General features: G+C 42.6%; 1 long non-coding RNA gene across 1 annotated transcript in view; it reads left to right on the forward strand.

The window, feature by feature from the left end:
- The window catches only part of LOC141101137 (uncharacterized), a 120,866-nt gene that overhangs the window by 68,184 nt on the left and 33,229 nt on the right, over positions 1-19,453 (forward strand). The window contains exon 2 of the long non-coding RNA XR_012234897.1: positions 14,142-14,306. This is a non-coding gene — a long non-coding RNA (uncharacterized lncRNA). The remainder of the gene's footprint in view (positions 1-14,141; positions 14,307-19,453) is intronic.

Raw genomic sequence — 19,453 nt, forward strand, 5'->3', positions numbered from 1 at the left:
AGTGGCAGAACTAGCTCTATTATTTAAAGCAAATTCGGCAAAGGGCAAAAATGAAACCCAATCATCCTGATCAGCAGAAATAAAACATCTCAAATATGACTCCAAGGTCTGGTTTGTTCTCTCTGTCTGCCCATTGGTTTGAGGGTGAAATGCAGAGGAGAAGGACAACTGAATTCCCAGCCTGGAACAGAAAGTTCTCCAAAATCTAGACACAAACTGGACTCCTCTGTCAGATACAATGTTCTCAGGAATCCCGTGCAAACGAACCACCTGTTGTAAAAACAGGGGCACCAACTCAGAGGAAGACGGCAACTTAGGGAGTGGTACAAGATGAACCATCTTAGAGAACCTATCACAAATAACCCAAATAACAGTCATCCTTTGAGAGACAGGCATATCAGAGATGAAATCCATTGAAATATGGGTCCATGGCCTCTTGGGGACAGGCAAAGGCATCAACAACCCACTAGAGCGAAAACACGATTTAGACCGGGAGCACGTCCCACAGGACTGCACAAAATTCCTGACATCACGAGACAAGGAGGGCCACCAAAAAAACCGACTCACCAGATCTCTAGTACCAAAATTACCTGGATGACCAGCCAAAGCAGAGCAATGAACTTCAGACATCACTCTCTTCTTCCACTGGTCAGGAACATACAACTTTCCACTGGGACAACGCTCAGGTTTGTCCTCCTGGAACTCTTCCAGAGCACGTCTCAAATCGGGCGAGATGGCAGAAAGAACTACCCCTTCACCTAAGATGGTAACAGGCTTGGTCACCACAGGAGAATCAGCAAAGAAGCTCCTAGAGAGGGCATCTGCCTTAACATTCTTCGTTCCAGGAAGAAAAGAAACCAAAAAATCAAAACGTGTAAAAAACAAGGCCCACCTAGCCTGTCTAGGGTTCAAGCGCTTAGCCGACTCTAGGTAAATCAAATTCTTGTGGTCAGTGAGGACCACGACTTGATGCTTAGCTCCCTCCAACCAATGTCTCCACTCCTCAAATGACCATTTCATGGCCAACAGTTCCCTATTCCCCACATCATAGTTACGTTCAGATGGAGAGAACTTTCGGGAAAAGAAAGCACAGGGATTCATTTTAGATGTTACAGGATCCTTTTGGGACAAAACAGCTCCTGCACGCACCAATCTCAGAAGCATCCACCTCTACCTGGAATGGAAGTGAGACATCAGGTTGCCGCAAAACCGGGGCAGAGGTGAATCTTCGCTTCAGCTCCTGAAAGGAAGAAACAGCCTCCGGAGACCAATTTAACACATCAGCACCCTTCTTAGTCAAATCAGTCAATGGCTTGGCAATACTAGAAAATTTTGCTATAAATTTCCGATAAAAATTAGCAAAACCCAAAAACTTCTGGAGGGCCTTCAAAGAAGTGGGCTGAACCCAATCGTAAATGGCCTGTACCTTGGCCGGGTCCATTTCAATAGTTGACGGGGACAAAATAAATCCCAAAAAAGAAATCCTCTGTACTCCAAAAAGGCATTTAGATCCTTTGAAATACAGGGAATTCTCCCTCAAGATCCGGAACACAGTCCGAATATGTTCCACATGAGAATCCCAATCCTTGGAGAAGATCAAAATATCATCCAGATAGATAATCAAAAATTTATCGACAAATTCTCAGAAAATATCGTTCATGAAGCACTGGAAGACAGAAGGGGCATTAGTGAGCCCAAAAGGCATCACCAGGTACTCAAAATGTCCCTCCGGAGTATTAAACGCCGTCTTCCATTCATCCCCATGCTTAATGCGAATAAGATTATACGCCCCCCTGAGGTCAAGCTTGGTAAACCAGCAAGCACCTTTAACTCTGGAGAATAGATCAGAAATCAGGGGTAACGGATACTGATATTTAACAGTAATTTTGTTGAGGGCACGATAATCAATACAAGGTCTTAATGATCCATCCTTTTTGGCTACAAAAAAAAAACCGGCACCTAAGGGTGACGAGGATGGTCTAATATGACCCTTCTCCAATGCCTCCTTAATATAGGACCGCATAGCCTCGTGCTCGGGTACAGATAAATTGAAGAGCCGACCCTTGGGAAATTTACACCCCGGGCTCAGTTCAATTGCACAGTCATAACTCCTATGAGGAGGCAGAGACGCAGACTCATTCTCACTAAATACATCATAAAAGTCCGCCAAATAATCAGGAACATCATACGACTGAGGAGAGGTGGAAAACACCGGAGCCTCACTAAAGGCACACCGACAACCCCAACTCACCACAGACACAGATTTCCAATCCAAAACTGGATTATGAATTTGTAACCAGGGAAACCCCAGAACAATAGTATCATGCAGATTATGCAACACCAAAAATCTGCAATTTTCTTGATGGTCTGGGGCGACCCGCATTACCACCTGGGTCCAAAACTGAGGTTTATTTTTAGCCATAGGAGTAGCATCAATCCCCCTCAAAGGGATAGGCGTCTGCAGAGGTGTCATCCGAAATCCACAACGTTTAGCAAAATCTAAATCCATCAGATTCAAAGCTGCTCCTGAATCCACAAAAGCCTTGGGCGGAAAATGTGGACAGGGAGCAGATCAGAGTAATAGCCAGAAGAAACTTAGGTTGAACACCCCCAACAGAAAACGTGTGTGCAAAGCGTTTCTCTCGTTTAAGACAGACAGAAATAATATGCGAGGCATCTCCACAGAAAAAACACAACTTATTACGCCTTCTGAACTCCTGACGCTGCTCTCTGGAAAAAACTCTATCACATTGCATAGGTTCAGACATTTGTTCAACAGGTGGCAACACCTCTCGTGCAGCTTTGCGTTCGCACAAAAGCCGATCAACCTGAATGGCTAATGACATAGAATCGTCAAGACCAGAGGGAACAGGAAATCCCACCATAGTATCTTTTACGGTTTCTGACAACCCCTTCCGAAAGAGCGCAGCCAAGGCATTATCATTCCAGGTAGTAAGGACCGCCCACTTTCGGAATTTTTGACAGTACAATTCTGCAGAATCACGACCTTGGTTCAATGCCAGCAGGGTCTTTTCAGCCTGATCAATGGCATTAGGTTTGTCATACAACAACCCCAAGGCCTGAAAAAATGCGTTCACATTAGTCAGAATAGGATCATCTGGTTTCAAAGAAAACGCCCAATCCTGGGGATCGCCACGCAGCAAAGAGATGACAATTTTAACCTGCTGCGCGGAGCTCCCTGACGAGTTAGGCTTCAAGGCAAAAAATAATTTACAATTATTTTTGAAATTCAAAAATTTAGACCGATCCCCAAAAAATACATCAGGTGTAGGAATCTTTGGTTCTTCACTGTTTAATAATGGAAACAACAAAGCATAACCGGCTGATGACTCTCTAAGAATAGTAGGGCCGATTGATGGTTCTTTAAGAATAGTAAAGGCCACCTGACAGTGGAGGAGACAGCCCTGATAGTTCCAGACCCGGAACAAGACAGGTAACCCCGGCCCGGTTTCTGCTCCTTACATAAATATTAAACCATTGAAGTTGCATGAATATCAACATTTTTCAAAATTTTAATCTCAAAATTTACCATACATATAAATTGTAAACTTAGGTTAGATTCCACCAGTATGGAGGTTCTGAGTCCGGAATTCCTCCTCACATAATTCCATATACCGTGGAGGGTCTCAGCAGGTAAAGTTCCTAAGGACAGAATTTAGTCCTGTCTGACTATGAAAGTCTAACAGTCTTTCTACAACTCTGTAACTCATCTGTGCCACTGACGTTTCTCTTTCTTGTCTTTGGAGTGCCTCATTGGAACTGGGTGAGTACTGCTACCATGACAGCCGTGTTACCACTCCTTTTCTGCTGCATATGTGGCCACCATCTATTTATGTAGCCTCCTTCGGACTCCTTGTATGGGCACCATTATTTTATTTGTCATCTCTGTTCCTGTTGACAAATAATGACTATTGTCATCACAGTAGTTCCTTTATGCCATGTTAGGAGTGTGACAGAAACAAAATAAATAAAATGAGTATAATAAGACTATAATGCAAAATAGAGAGGCTATAACCATCTTATCTGAGTTTATAAAGTGAACTCAATACATTTAGCAGTCTGTATTATTTGACCTTTAAAAATACACACACTACCACCATCCCACACTGTTCATGGCACACATGATTCATTTCTAACTGAGAGTATTTCTTGTCAAAACTGAGACTTACCCTTAGATAAATAACAACTGCTTTCTTCTATAATCTCAGCACCAGAGACACATATTCGTGTTTGTTTAACACTGAGATAATTAGACTTTGAAAGGCAGATTGTAGTTATTATTGACACTTGTCAATAGTGGTGCAGACACATATGGTAAAAATTCCCCATTTGCTAATTCCTTGCAGTCTAAATCTCAACCTAGTATTTATCCCTCACCTCCTAATCACCTTAGTGATCACTAAAGTGGCAGCACACTAATCTGGTGATAGACAGTTCCCACCTAAAAAAAAAAAAAGATAACTTACTAGAATATTGGTATCTCTTTTTATCCAGGTTGACTGTGGCTTATGGCAGTTGCAACTTTGCCAAATTTAAATCTTATTTTGGAATGACTGTAAATAATGAAAATTAGAAAAGGGCTGACATATAAACAGAGAAAAGCTAAATAACAGCGATAAACTGGATTTAAACCTATTCCTGACTTTTGGGCACTACTGAAATCTAGATGAAAGACAGAGACCCTGTGCAGAAGATAGAAGTGATATAGCTCCACTGTCTTCTCAATTGCCAGACTCATGGTTCTCATTGAGCACTATGTAGTGAGTAAACACATAGGCAAATGCCAATGGTTTTATTGGTTATGGTGACCTTATGATTACCAATTGTCTACTCAGCATTGCAGACAATGATAATCTTGCCCAGGGATCTTTTATGAACACTTGTGGGATATATTTGTTAAAAAAAAAGTGGTATCCCAGTACCAAGTCTACTGCTGCTGAGTGAAACAGTTGTTGTGTGGCAGTAGATTTGTTCCAGTGTGTCAGAACTACTTTGGGCCCTGTGAGTTAGCAGATGTAACACATTGCATATGCAGATTCATTGTAATTTGTACTTTTCTGCCATCTACTGGTCAATTTAGGCATATGAAAGTTGGGTGATTAATTTCCTCACAACAAGCTACCATAAAAATGGCTGGGAGGAGCCTCGTAGCTCAGTGCACACATTTCCTGTGAGCTGGTACAAACCAGTCAAGGCCTGTCTAGTCAATTCAGAGGAAGGAAGCTTCCATTACATCTGGAGTCCATTCCAATCCACGCTGAGGGAATATCATTTTCCACAGTCGCCCATGCAAAGGAGTAAAGCTTCAATCAGGTAGAAAAGATAAGGCTGGACAAGTGCTTTCCTGCACACTGGTTTTCCTATGTGCTTCCTGCTGAAAACCAGATCCAGATCCATGCCACGAACTTTGTCCGACTTACCCCCTGCAATAGGGAACAGTAGGGCCAAAACCGTGAGTACTTCCACACTACTTCTATGTCACCACAAAGAGCCAACCCATGAGGGTTCCTCCATCAGTGTACCATTACTTGGACTGTTTGTAATATTTCCTCCAATAGCAAGTGAATAGAACTGTGCTCCAGCCTCCCTCAGAGGCCCGAAACTTGCTTGTCTCATAAGAAGAAGATGCACCCAGACCCCATCTCTACAGGAGTGCCCCTGGGGGGTCTTATACTATCTCAATAAGTGCCACCTCCCACTATTGATAATTGTTGTGGACATTTGGCACCTCCCCTGAGGCTCACTGCAAAAAAATAAAACATTCTAAAAGTTGGTTCAATAATTACATAAGACATAAAAGCTTTATGGTAGCATAGCACTTTCTGATCTTATGATGGTAAGAACACTTGTACATTTTAAAACTTCATATAATAACTTCTATTTGCAAATCATTTAAGTCCAGTCAGGCCAATGTCAGTTTCATAGAGGTCAGAAATCAGTAACACTTTTGAACAGATTGTCAGGACTTAGGCTCCATTTCATCAAAGCAATTTTGCCAGAATTCTATTGTAAATTCCTTTGAAAAGCTGCAAAATTTTTGTGCAATACCAAGTTTTTGTTAACATTTTTCAACTTTTGGCATTTTCACACCAGTTTCTCCCAGATCTGCACAATTTAGTGAAGCTGTGGGGGGAGGGGAAGGAGAAATGGGAGAAGTAGGGGCATGATGCTAAAGCTCAACTAGTTTATGTGGCATTCCCTACACAAAAAAGTGTTGCCCATCTGGCGTGGCACATATATGCACACGCCACTCGGCAGATGCTCCTGATTCATGAAGAGGTGCGCATCTGACTCCACGAGGAAATCACTGGCGCCTATACTTTTCAACTTCTACTCCAATGATACCCCCTATGGTACATCACATAAGCAAACTCTGAACAGAATAATCTGACTGTTTTTCTCGTACGTGTTAAAATCAGACGTGAGACTGAGGCCTTGAACTTTAGCTTCCGCAGATTGTTAGGGTCTCAATAGACATTTGCTGATTGCAATCCACTAGCTGGACCTCTCTATCCCAAATTAACAATACAAATACCAAATATATTCATTTAGATTCAAACCATGAGACAGACTCAAACATGCAACGTGAGTAGAAAAGAACCCAGTCCTTCATGGTAATACTAACTTTTTATTGAAAGTTTATTTTGGCAACATTTAAAGAGACTGGATGAAGCTTCTTGTAGATAAATTCATTTAGGAGTAGGATGCGGTAGTCAAAATAATATACCAAAGAGGCCATATGAGAAGAATTTCAACATGAAGACACTGAAGAATTTTAGCTATGCTGCAGAGGAGGAAATGGCAAGATTTAGCTGGTTTAAGGTGCTTTAAGCATGAACAATATTGGACATGATGAACTGTTTGATGTCAGCTTCCAAATAAGACTTGTAAGGATGTCATAAATTGTCTTTGTTCATAGTGGTTAGTTCTAGATGTACTGAAATGTAACGGTTATGAGTTAGAAAGAATTTCCATAAGAAGTGGAAAAAGTATCTTTTTAAAACATCTCATCAATTCACTTTCACCATCCAAACCATTTTTTTATAAATGTGTCTCTTCCTTGGATTTCTACTTCCAAAGCAAGGCACTAGAGTTCTTGTCCTTTCCTGACTGAAGAGGCTACTTGCATGTTTAAAATCCCAAGGGAGAATTGCGTGGCCGATAAGTCTCTCTACGCTAACTTGATGCTTTCCACAACCAACCTTAGACGCTCTGGTACTCATGGCACACACTGCCTGGTAGGAACTTACAATAAGATGGAACCAGAGCAGCTTTTTGGACTTAAGTTTCTAAAACAGATTATTGCAGGGGTACAAAATATTAGAACATTTCATATAGGAATCTGTCACCAGGTTTTTGCCAAAATAAGTTCTGCATAACCCTGCCACCACCACCGGTTAGCAGCTTTTTGCCTATGCACAGTGTACACAGAAAGGTGCTGATCAGTGATGTGGATGAGGATATACAGTTGTGGCCAAAAGTATTGACACCCCTGCAATTCTGTCAGATAATACTCAGTTTCTTCCTGAAAATGATTGCAATCACAAATTCTTTGGTATTATTATCTTCATTTAATTTGTCTTAAATGAAAAAACACAAAAGAGAATGAAGCAAAAAGCAAAATATTGATCATTTCACACAAAACTCCAAAAATGGGCCAGACAAAAGTATTGGCACCCTCAGCCTAATACTTGGTTGCACAACCTTTAGCCAAAATAACTGCGACCAACCGCTTCCGGTAACCATCAATGAGTTTCTTACAATGCTCTGCTGGAATTTCAGACCATTCTTCTTTGGCAAACTGCTCCAGGTCCCTGATATTTGAAGGGTGCCTTCTCCAAACTGCCATTTTTAGATCTCTCCACAGGTGTTCTATGGGATTCAGTTCTGGACTCATTGCTGGCCACCTTAGAAGTCTCCAGTGCTTTCTCTCAAACCATTTTCTAGTGCTTTTTGAAGTGTGTTTTGGATCATTGTCCTGCTAGAAGACCCATGACCTCTGAGGGAGACCCTGCTTTCTCACACTGGGCCCTACATTATGCTGCAAAATTTGTTGTTAGTCTTCAGACTTCATAATGTCATGCATATGGTCAAGCAGTCCAGTGCCAGAGGCAGCAAAGCAACCCAAAAACATCAGGGAACCTCCTCCATGTTTGACTTTAGGGACCTTGTTCTTTTCTTTGAATGCCTTTTTTTTCTCCTGTAAACTCTATGTTGATGCCTTTGCCCAAAAAGCTCTACTTTTGTCTCATCTGACCAGAGAACATTCTTCCAAAACGTTTTAGGCTTTTTCAGGTAAGTTTTGGCAAACTCCAGCCTGGCTTTTTTAGGTCTCGGGGTAAGAAGTGTGGTCTTTCTGGGTCTCCTACCATACAGTCCCTTTTCATTCAGACGCCGACGGATAGTATGGGTTCACACTGTTGTACCCTCAGACTGCAGGGCAGCTTGAACTTGTTTGGATGTTAGTCGAGGTCCTTTATCCAACATCTGCACAATCTTGCATTGAAATCTCTTGTCAATTTTTCTTTTCTGTCCACATCTAGGGAGGTTAGCCACAGTGCCATGGGCTTTAAACTTCTTGATGACACTGCGCACAGTAGACACAGGAACATACTGGTCTTTGGAGATGGACTTGTAGCCTTGAGATTGCTCATGCTTCCTCACAATTTGGTTTCTCAAGTCCTCAGACAGTTCTTTGGTCTTCTTTCTTTTCTCCATGCTCAATGTGGTACACACAAGGACACAGGACAGAGGTTGAGTCAACTTTAATCCATGTCAACTGGCTGCAAGTGTGATTTAGTTATTGCCAACACCTGTTAGGTGCCACAGGTAAGTTACAGGTGCTGTTAATTACACAAATTAGAGAAGCATCACATGATTTTTCAAACAGTGCCATTACTTTTGTCCACCCTCTTTTTTATGTTTGGTGTGGAATTATATCCAATTTGGCTTTAGGACAATTCTTTTTGTGTTTTTTCATTTAAGACAAATTAAATGAAAATAATACCAAAGAATTTGTGTTTGCAATCATTTTCAGGAAGAAACTGAGTATTAGCTGACAGAATTGCAGGGGTGTCAATACTTTTAGCCACAACTGTACACAGCTCAGCACTCAGAAAACTGGTAGATCTGCAGCAGATAATACAGTATTTTTATCAAAAGTACAGCAAGTAGCCCAGTAAATTGATCACTTTTGTGGTAACTGTAGTATGAAAAAACAGAATACCACAGAATGGCATATGATATAAAAATATTCTTTATTGACAACAATTAAAACAAAATGGCAAGAAAAGGTGCGCTATGCCTCCCGAAGAAGCAGTGCGAAACGCGCGTCGGGGCAGAGGGACGTCCGGGGAATTCCCCTTACCTGCCTTTGGTATGTTTTCATGCCTTTTTATACCATCAGAATGTACTTTGTCTACTGATAACACTGTGTAATTAAACATTAAATGGTTTATTAATGTTTGAGGTAGCGGTATATCTTTGTCATTGGTATGCCATATTGGAACTAATTGTAGTTAGTATTAGGATGTTATGTATATGCTTACTTCTATTTATATAATTGGATTTAGTTGGGTATGTGAAAACAGGTTTACATTTGGTCGGCAATAATTCATTTATTGGTTTCTTATGGCTGTTTAGTCCCTCATTTACTATTCCAGCACCTTTTCTTGCCATGTTGTTTTAATTTTTGTCAATAAAGAATATTTTTATATCATATGCCATTCTGTGGTATTCTGTTTTTTCATATTACGGTTACCACAAAAGTGATCAATTGTGTTTGTGGCGTACTATTTTCTCTAGAAGAATGAAAGATATTTGTATTATTTGGGGCACTTTTTTGTGATTTCAGTAGCCCAGTAAGTAATACATCATTGGAATCAAGGTATCTGCCACATCATCATCCTGCTCTCAGAGTAGCAAAAAGTTGGTGATAGATGTCATTTAAGTGTAGCAAAGATGTGTGCTGGCACCATCCACAGATACTCTCTTTAATGCATGGGATAAGCTGGGAACCAGACCACAGAATACAGGTGCATGTAAAATGGCATGAACAGCATAGCATGAAAAAGTAGAGGAAAAATCACACTCACCATCCTCTAAAACGTTTCTTCTTTCAACAGATCCTTGTGTCATTCTGGACAGTACACAAGGACCTGTTGAAGCATCAGTTGGTGAGAAGCGGGTGTCGTCCATTCACCCCTGAAAACCTATGTTTAAATTTTCCAATAAAAAAGAAACATTTTGAAGGACGGTGAGTGTGATTCTTCCTGTACTTTTTTCTGCTATGAGATTCCATTTACACTTGGGAAAAAAAGTATTTAGTCAGCCACCAATTGTGCAAGTTCTCCCACTTAAAAAGATGAGAGAAGCTGGTAATTGACATCATTGGTAGACCACAACTATGAGAGTCAAAATAAGAAAACAAATCCAGAAAATCACCTTGTCTGATTTGGCAAGATTTATTTTGCAAATTATGGTGGACTGATCTGTGTACTCGAAAGAGGGAATGGGGCCATGTATCGTGAGATTTTGAGTGCAAACCTCCTTCCATCAGCAAGGGCAGGGCTACAATTTTGTTTCTGGTGTCGTTCGACAGCTCTTTGGTCTTCACCATAGTGGAGTTTGTAGTGTGACTGTTTGAGGTTGTGGACAGGTGTCTTTTATAAACAGTTGCCATTACTACAGGTAATGAGTGAAGGACAGAGGAGCCTCTTAAAGAAGAAGTTACAGGTCAGTGAGAGCCAGAAATCTTGCATGTTTTTAGGCGACCAAATACTTATTTTCCACCATGATTTGCAAAATAAATCTTACCAAATCAGACAAGGTGATTTTCTGGATTTGTTTTCTCTTTTTAACACTCATAGCTGTGGTCTACCAATGATGTCAATTACAGGCCTCTCTCATCTTTTTAAGTGGGAGAACTTGCACAATTGGTGGCTGACTAAATACTTTTTTTCACTAATGTAAGTCCAATTATTTTGAAAAATATTACCAAAGTACTAACATAATGTAAAATTTGCTTAGAAACAGGGTTAATTACACATTGTAAATATATCTATTGATTAGTGCTTTAGTTAAAAGGGTGAAGTATAATATGGCATTCAAATTACAAATGGGGTTAATACACCAGAAATCATGCAGGTAGAAAACATTTAGCATTTATTTACAGAGTTTTTTTTATTTAATATTCAAAATGTTGCCATTTAGCAATTTTTCTCACTTCCTTCTCCCCTCAACCTAAAAAAAAATATGTAAATGATTTGACTATGTGTCTATTTCGGTAATTTTCTATGTTTAGCCGTCAGGGCACCAGTGCTCCAGGAAATGTGATGCGGATCAACAAATAATTTTGTTTTCTTACATAAAGTAAACTGTCTTGGTTCAGTTTCATTGAAAGACGCTGCTCCAGACGTATATGTATTATGGAAAACGTTAGTTTATCTTAAATGCTGTTTGCTTAGAGAGCTTCACTCTACTTCTGCTGTGTTCTTCATCCTGGAAACACATGAATAAATTGGGGACTAAATGTTATTATTTCCTCTGTAAAAAAAAAATTAACATTTATTATCTTTTCAACCTTTCTAATTGTTTTCTTTTATTCTGTAATTTAATTTCTACTGTTCTGTTCAAGTATCACATTGCTGTTAAAGAGAATCTGTCAGCAGGTTTTTGCTACCCTATCTGAGAGCAGCATAACGGAGGGGCAAAGACCTTGATTCCAGCGATGTATCACTTACTGGGCTACTTGCTGTAATTTTGATAACATTGTTGTTTTATCTGCTGCAGATCCACCAGTTCTCTGAATGCTGAGCTCTATATAACCCCGCCTACACCACTGATTGGCAGCTTTCTGCCTATAAACAGTGTACACAGAAAGTGGCCAATCAGTGGTGGGGGAGGAGTTATACAGAGCTTATGAATATGGAGGACTAAATGGCAGCAGGTTTACTAGTCCTTTTGTGATAATCGTCTGCTTATAAACAGTGTTTTTATCAGAACTTGCAAACTGCTGGAATCAGAGTCTCTGCCCCTATGCTGCTCTCAGATTAGGTGGCAAAAACTTGGTGACAGGTTACCATTAAGAACAATCTGAATATTCAGTTTCCCACTCATCATTCAATTTTGGAAAGATTATTGAAGGGAATCTCTGACTATTTCCTAATTTTCCTATTTTTTCCTAATTTCAGGGCAATAATTTAATAAGGTCAGAAATTTTGATTCCAGCTGTAACTAAATGGGCTCTTTATGGTAGTTTTGATAAGATTAATGTTTTATCTGCTAGTCTTCTCAATGTTCTTTGTTTATTGCTGTCTAATTCTACCCACACCATTGACTGACAGCTTCTTGTCAACAGAATGGCAAAGGCAGAAAGCTGTCAATCAGTGATGGGGAGCGGGAATATTGGGAGCTCACGATTATAGAGGCCAAGATAGCAGAAGTTTATTACTTAGGCCTGTTTCACACTTCGGTTTTTTGACGTCAGTCAAAATCCGCCGCTTTTGCAAAAAAACGGATCCGCCCCCTTTTTGGCGGATCTGTTTTTTTCCCCATAGACTTACATTAGCATCGGATTTTGACTGATGGCTGTTCGTTGCATCCATTTTTAGACGGATCCATTAAAATTTTAGTGGCCGCCGGCTGGAGTGGACAAACAATGTAACTTTTTTTGTAGCTGCGGACCGCTTTTTTTAACTGCGCATGCCCGGAAGATTTTATCTGCCAAGCATTTTAACCCTCAATTGTGTTCTGGAATCTCTCTCTCTCTCTCTCTCTCTCTCTCTCTATCTCTCTCTCCTTTTCCAGGGTCGTGTTACTTTTAATTTCATACACTTAGCAGCTAAGGCGGATCCGTCCAAGCAACGGATCCGGTGGCATCCGTTTGTAGAAAAACGGATCCATTTTTTCACACTCTGGTGGACTTTGACTGACGTCAAATAACTAAAGTGTGAAGCAGGCCTTAGAGAACTAGAAGCATTGCAATGCATAATGCAATAATTTATCAAAACTGCAGCAAGAAGGCGGCCAGTAAGTGAATCCAGCTTGTTTCCCTATTTTTACTTCTACCTTACGTACGATTCTGTCTTTACTTAGGAATGTCTGGGTAATGAGACCTAATGGCCATTCATTTCTCTGAGACTGACAGTCTTTCATTAGCGCTATATCGCCAGGCTGGAGGTTAGGCTTGCTGGTTTGCCACGTTCTCCTCTGGTGCAGAATAGGCAGGTACTGTTTTTTCCACTTGTCTCAAAAGGCATTGGAGAGACTCTGTACTTGTTTCCATTGACTCCTGTATGGTCTTTAACATTAAATTCTCCAGGTGGAGAGCAATTAGCGTCGGTCTTCTGTGTAAGCAGCAGGGCTGGGGTAAGAACAGTTGGGTCATCAGGATCACTGGAAATTGGAGGTAATGATCTGGCGTTTATGATGGCTGACACTTCAGCATGAAAGCTGTCAAGCTTTTGTGCGTCAGTCTTGCAGATCCTTCTTGTAAGAAGATTGAATCGAGGATCCTCCTTGCGACACCTATCATTCTCTACCATACACCTCCCATGTGTGAAGAATGTGGTGGGTTGAATGTCCAAGTACACCCTTGTACACTTGGGTATTGTTCTACGCCATTAATATCCAAGATCGAAGGAAGTTGCAGTTCTCTTTCTGCTCCGAGTTTCCTCAGAACACTATCTTTTGGAATTGGTCTTTGGTTGGTTACGCAGTCGATTTCTTTGGTGTAGTTTTCCCGCTGTACAGCTCAGATAATTACATTCTTCGACTGCTCTAGCTCGAGAGGTGTGTGGACATGTTTACCATGGTGCCAGTGGTCTTCAGAGTCTTGAAGTGTAGATGCTAACTCTGCATGACTGTTCTTACATATCTTCTCCATGAAGGTTAAGAAACGGTCTTTCATCTTCGGTCTACTACAGAAGCTGTGCCTAAGGGAGACAAACTGTTTGTAAACTTGTTCTCTGATGTTAGGTAAGCATTGTCTTTGAGATTTGAAGGGTAGAGGAGCAATCCAGCTCTTAGTTTTGTCCTGCACCGTTCCTTGCTCCATCATCTCTAGGTACTGTCTATCTTCAAATGACATTGCTGTACGATTATCTTCTTTTGTCTTGCAGAAGACCGTACACCCAAGGTGATCTTGGTCGCCATTCTGGACTCAACCATCATTTGCAAGACTTGCCAAGATACTTGGTGCTGAAATGCTGTGTAGCAATTCCTTTATGAAGTAGTGATTTTCACATGGTTGAAGGAGAGATGGATGTCCATTCTGGAGCGTACTGGTAAGCATGTTGTTAACCATTGTCGGTTTATGTGCTTCTCCTAAACAGTCCTCTCCTACACTGACCCACCCAAGGTCAAGTGTCTGGGCATATGGAGCATTGTGAGAGCCATTAATATGCTGCCTAACCTTGTGGACTTGTAGAATATCTCTCCGAAGAAGCAAGATGATTTGAGCCTCTGGGTCAAGACTGTGAATCAGGCGCTCTATACACTTCAGATGAGGATGATGTGATGCCAATTTAGGCGTAGGTATCTCTGACCTATTGTCAGGAATCTGACTACTTTTCAATATGGTTGGTAAGGGCAGACACATTTGGCCATCTATAGACTCGACTACGTAGCCTGTTGCTCTCCTACCAGCTGTCTCTACTATACCGGCACAAGTTTTAAAGAGTAGGGGGCACTGGGTCCTCTGATGTTAAAGCTATCAAAGAAGGCAGACTTGGCTAATGACCTGTTACTCTGATCATCTAAAATCGCGTATACTTTGATGGCTTTGTCCATTTCGTCTGCTGGGTAAACTCTCATTGGGGAAATTTTAGAGCAGGACTTGCCTCCTATGAGGTTTCCACAAACTTCTGTACACTTAGAAGTGATTTTTGGAGTGTCGGTATTTGAGTCCTTGAGCTCCCTGCTATGCTCTTGGACTTGAGGCAGAGTCTCTCCTGGTGGTCCAGGGTGTAGAACTGAATTATGTTCAGTGCTCTCACATTCGGCACACTTTGCACTAACCTCACAGTCCCTGGCGAAGTTGGATGTTGAAGAGCAGCATTTGTAGCAGATGTGGTTATCCTTAAGGAAGACCTTCCGTTCTTCCAAAGACTTTTCTCTGAAAGCTCTGCACTTAAGTAAGGAATGTGGCTTCTTGTGTAAGGGACATTATCTGCTTGGATCCTTGGATTTGTCTTCCCCTTGATGGGAACTGAACTCTTTGTGAACTGAACTTGTGTAGGAAACGTTAGTTTTGTGGACCTCTACAGTTGTTCTACGAGGTTTACTAACAGAGGTATTAGCACAGGACAGCGTGAAATCAAAGCTAGGATCATTTCTAATTTTTGCTTGTTCTGAAACAAAATCTACAAACACATTAAATGGAGTAAATGGTACATTGTAACTCTGTTTATACCTAGAACCATATGTAACCCACTTGTCTTGCAGGTTGTACATGAGTTTTTGAACTATGGGGTTTACACCTCTAGCGGTGTCAAGGTATGTCAACCCCACAAGATCTCCTTCTGCTTTTGCTACACACAACTCCATTAACAAGTCAGTTAATTCTCTGAGCTTCGAATAGTCATTGTTCGCTATTCTAGGAAAGTCTTCTATTCTTTTAAACAAGGCACTTTCTATAACCTCCTCAGAGCCATAGCATTCATCAAGTTTATTCCAAATTCTTTTGAGGCCGACATCTGGATAATTTATATTAATGTCTCTGATTCTCCTTGTGTGTTCAGCAGACTCACTTCCTAGCCATTTTACCAGGAGATCCACTTCCTCACTACATGACAGCCCTATGTCTCTTATGGCATTTTTGAAGGAGGCTCGCCAAGCTCTATAATTTTCAGTGCGATCGCTGAACTTTACAAGTCCCTTAGTGACCAACTCACGTTATGCAAGGAACTTGGCAAAGTCCATTGTGGCTTGATTGGCGCTAATACCAGCTGATGGTGTGTTGTCAGAGTACATGTGTGCTGTGCGGTTATACCTGTTAGATGTCTCTGGTTTGATCCAACTGCTGTAGTACCTTTCAGAAGCGAAGGGAGTCTCTTTAAGCTGGGAGAGATTCCGGATCTTCTGTTCTGCAGAAAGATTATTGTATTCAGTCTCATCCCAATGTGTATTTCCTTGCTTGCGGCCGGGATTGGTTTGGAATGTTGATGGACATAGTCTGCAGTATGTTGCAATGGATTGTGAGTAATTTGCTGTAGGCCTAGCACACTGATGCATCTGCTGTGTTCGTCAGAATATACGGCAGCTTCTAAGGCTTCTGCTTCCGCTATGGCAGCTGCTGTTTCTTTTTCAATAGCAAGCTTCTGTAATGTCGCTTCAAAGCGCGCCTTCTCTTCTTCCAGGCATGCTTGTTGGCGTGCTTTTTCTGCCTCTAGGGATGCTTGCTGTAATTTCAATTCTCTCTCTTCTCTTGCTCAGCAAAGGTGCTTCGTGCTTTTGCCGCTTCAGCTTTTGCGCAGGCAATGGTGGCAGCATTGCTGACATATGACATCTTGGAGGAACCAACTCATTGTTAGGGTTGCGGATCGCACTAAATATAAAATATAATAAAGTGCGATCGCAAACCAGAGTCCACCGTGCAGAGATGGCAAACTGCTGTTAGGTAATGGCGGACGCTAACTGAACACCGGTGTAGTAACCACTGACATGGTGTGCACAGGAGCAAACTCTGTTACAGTACAGAGCTGCAGAAAGAGACGCCGAAGCCTGTTACCTCACAGGCTTAGGGAACCTCTACTGCGTCGCCAGAGATTAACCCTAAATAAATCCTGCGCCCTGATAGCAATCACAGGGTGCAGCCGACAGTTGTGTTACCGCACTGCGTGTGTACAGCGCTGCCCTGGCGGATGCCACTAACCGGCTGAGACGGACACTGCGGCGTATGCGGTACAGAGGTGTCTCGTGCATTCAGCTGTGGGCACCGGTTGGCAAGGTGACCAGACTGTCGGCAAACAGGACAGACCACAGGTACTCGAGCGGACCGGGGCCTGGATCCCACGCGAAAAGACCCCATGGCCCCCTGAGGCTCGGACGCCCGATCGGAAGATCCCAGAGGTTTAGCAAAACTAGGTGCCAAACTAAACCTCTGCCTACACTGAGACCGTTCCAACATTCGCTTGGTAAAGCGAAGGTCAATACAGGTGGAGACGGTGGTGAGCTCCTCCAGTGTGGCGGGAACCTCCATGGTGGCCAGGGCGTCCTTCACATGGTCAGCCAAACCTCTCCAGAACACAGTTATGATGACCTTATCTGGCCACTCTAACTCAGAGACCAGTGTCCTGAACTGGATGGTGAAGTGGCTGACCAAGGACGAGCCCTGCGATAATGCCAGCAGCCAGAGCGCAGTGTCATGGGTGATTTGCGGTCCCAGGAACACCTGCTTCAGAGTGACCAAGAACTGAGTGGCACTCTGCACCATACGATCACCACGCTCCCACAGAGGTGTGGCCCACTCCAAAGCCCTGCCTGACAACAGAGAAATGATAAATCCCACCTTAGCCCGCTCAGAGGGGAATCGTGCAGCCAGCAACTTTAGCTGTATAGAGCACTGGCTCACAAAACCCCTACATGACACACTATCGCCCAAGAACTTCTCGGGCAGCGGAAGGTGGGACAAAGTCGAGACAGGGATGCCAGTGGACACATGGGAGACAGTCTCAATGGCTGCCTGGAGCGTGACTGCGGTAACATCCACAGCTGAGGCTGGACACTCAAGAGCCGCCAACCTGCCCTCCAGCTGCCGAATGCACGCAAGAAGTCGCTGCTCGTCCGCCATTAGCACCAGACTCTGGCGCTAATATACTGTTAGGGTTGCGGATCATACTAAATATAAAATATAATAAAGTACGATCACAACCCGGAGTCCACCGTGCAGAGATGGCAAACTGCTTCTCGGTAATGGCGGACGCTAAATGAACACCGGTGGAGTAACCACTGACCCAGTGTACACAGGAGCAAACTCTGTTACAGCACAGAGCCGCAGAAAGAGACACCGAAATCTGTTACCTCACAAACTACAGCTTAGGGAACCACTGCTGCGGCGCCAGGGATTAACCCTAGAGAAATGCTGTGCCCTGTTAGCAATCACAGGGTGCAGTCGACAGTTGTGTTACCGCACTGCATGTGCACAGTGTCGCCCTGGCAGATGCCACCAACTAGCCTAAGCTTAGAGCTGGAAAGCGCAGTAACTGCTCACAACACCGTTGAGACGGACAGCGTATGCGGTACAGAGGTGTCAGGTGCAGATGACACTCTCTGACTTAATGTGTGAGAGGTGCTGGAAGCACTGCGGCGCTATGCAGTGCCATTGCTTGGCACTGACTCAGGACTCTAAACCCTACCAAAATACGTATCAAAGGGAAGGGGTTTCTTAATGAGTCATTCAGCGGTTCACAAGCATCCATCATCACACACATCACTATCCAGTACTGTCTATATTAGCGCATGGCCATGCGGCCATGTGACTCTTTTATAGCAGCGTCCTTCCGGGACCTTCCTAGTGGTTCAATGGGAGCAGCAATAGGACCTGAGCATGTGACCTGAGACCTCCAATGAGAGGACTTCCCATGGGCATGCTCAGTGGACCGAAAGGACTTAGTCCCAGGAGCTACTCACTGCTGGCTATTGTAGGTTACCATAGCTGAACCCTGATTTGCAACAGTAGCAGACTGAGCAAGACACCGAGAACGACGTCTTTCCTGAGCAGGCTCCACTGTGACTGGAGAGGAATGGGAGACCGCTGACGTCAAAGCTCGGGATTCCTGCTATGTGATCTTGTTTTGACAGAGGATGCTCGTCCTTGAGACATGTTTCAATGGTTAGGAGACTGCTGCGATATCCCTTGTCAGGCTTTGTGTGGATAATGGCGGGCAACGTATGGTCGATTATTCGGTGCGACCGTTAGATTGCTGCAATATCCATATGAAATAACCGTATGCATGGATAATGGTGGACTTCATATCGTCAGATCTTTTGAGTTTGTTCTCAGCAGTTGTTTCACTATACTGTCCTCATACAAGTTAACACGGTGTGTAGTGAGACATGTAGCTAAACCCCCTGTCTTCTTTAAGAAAAAGAGGCTGTAAGTTGTAACCTTCTTTTATTTATTGCTGATGTGACAGGAAAGGGTGAAATATATAACTGCACAGTGCATAAAATACAGATAGTCTGCAATACACAGGTAACATGAGGTAATACATAGGTGATGATTACCTACTCAGTACAGCAAACGTATTGATAAACACAGGACTGTAACATATAGATAGTGCTTACCAACTATGGTTAGAGAAGGCTGTTTAAGGAGCATGAAGAAAACGAATGGTGAGGTTTCTCCTCAGACGCATGGAGGAACAATGAATGCTGTTCTCTTCACAGTGTCATAATAAGACCACAATGCAACAGGAACAATCCCACAATG

Source organism: Dendrobates tinctorius, unplaced genomic scaffold (assembly GCF_039654945.1).
Source record: "Dendrobates tinctorius isolate UK_male_01 unplaced genomic scaffold, ASM3965494v1 ptg000115l, whole genome shotgun sequence".
Lineage (NCBI taxonomy): Eukaryota > Metazoa > Chordata > Amphibia > Anura > Dendrobatidae > Dendrobates > Dendrobates tinctorius.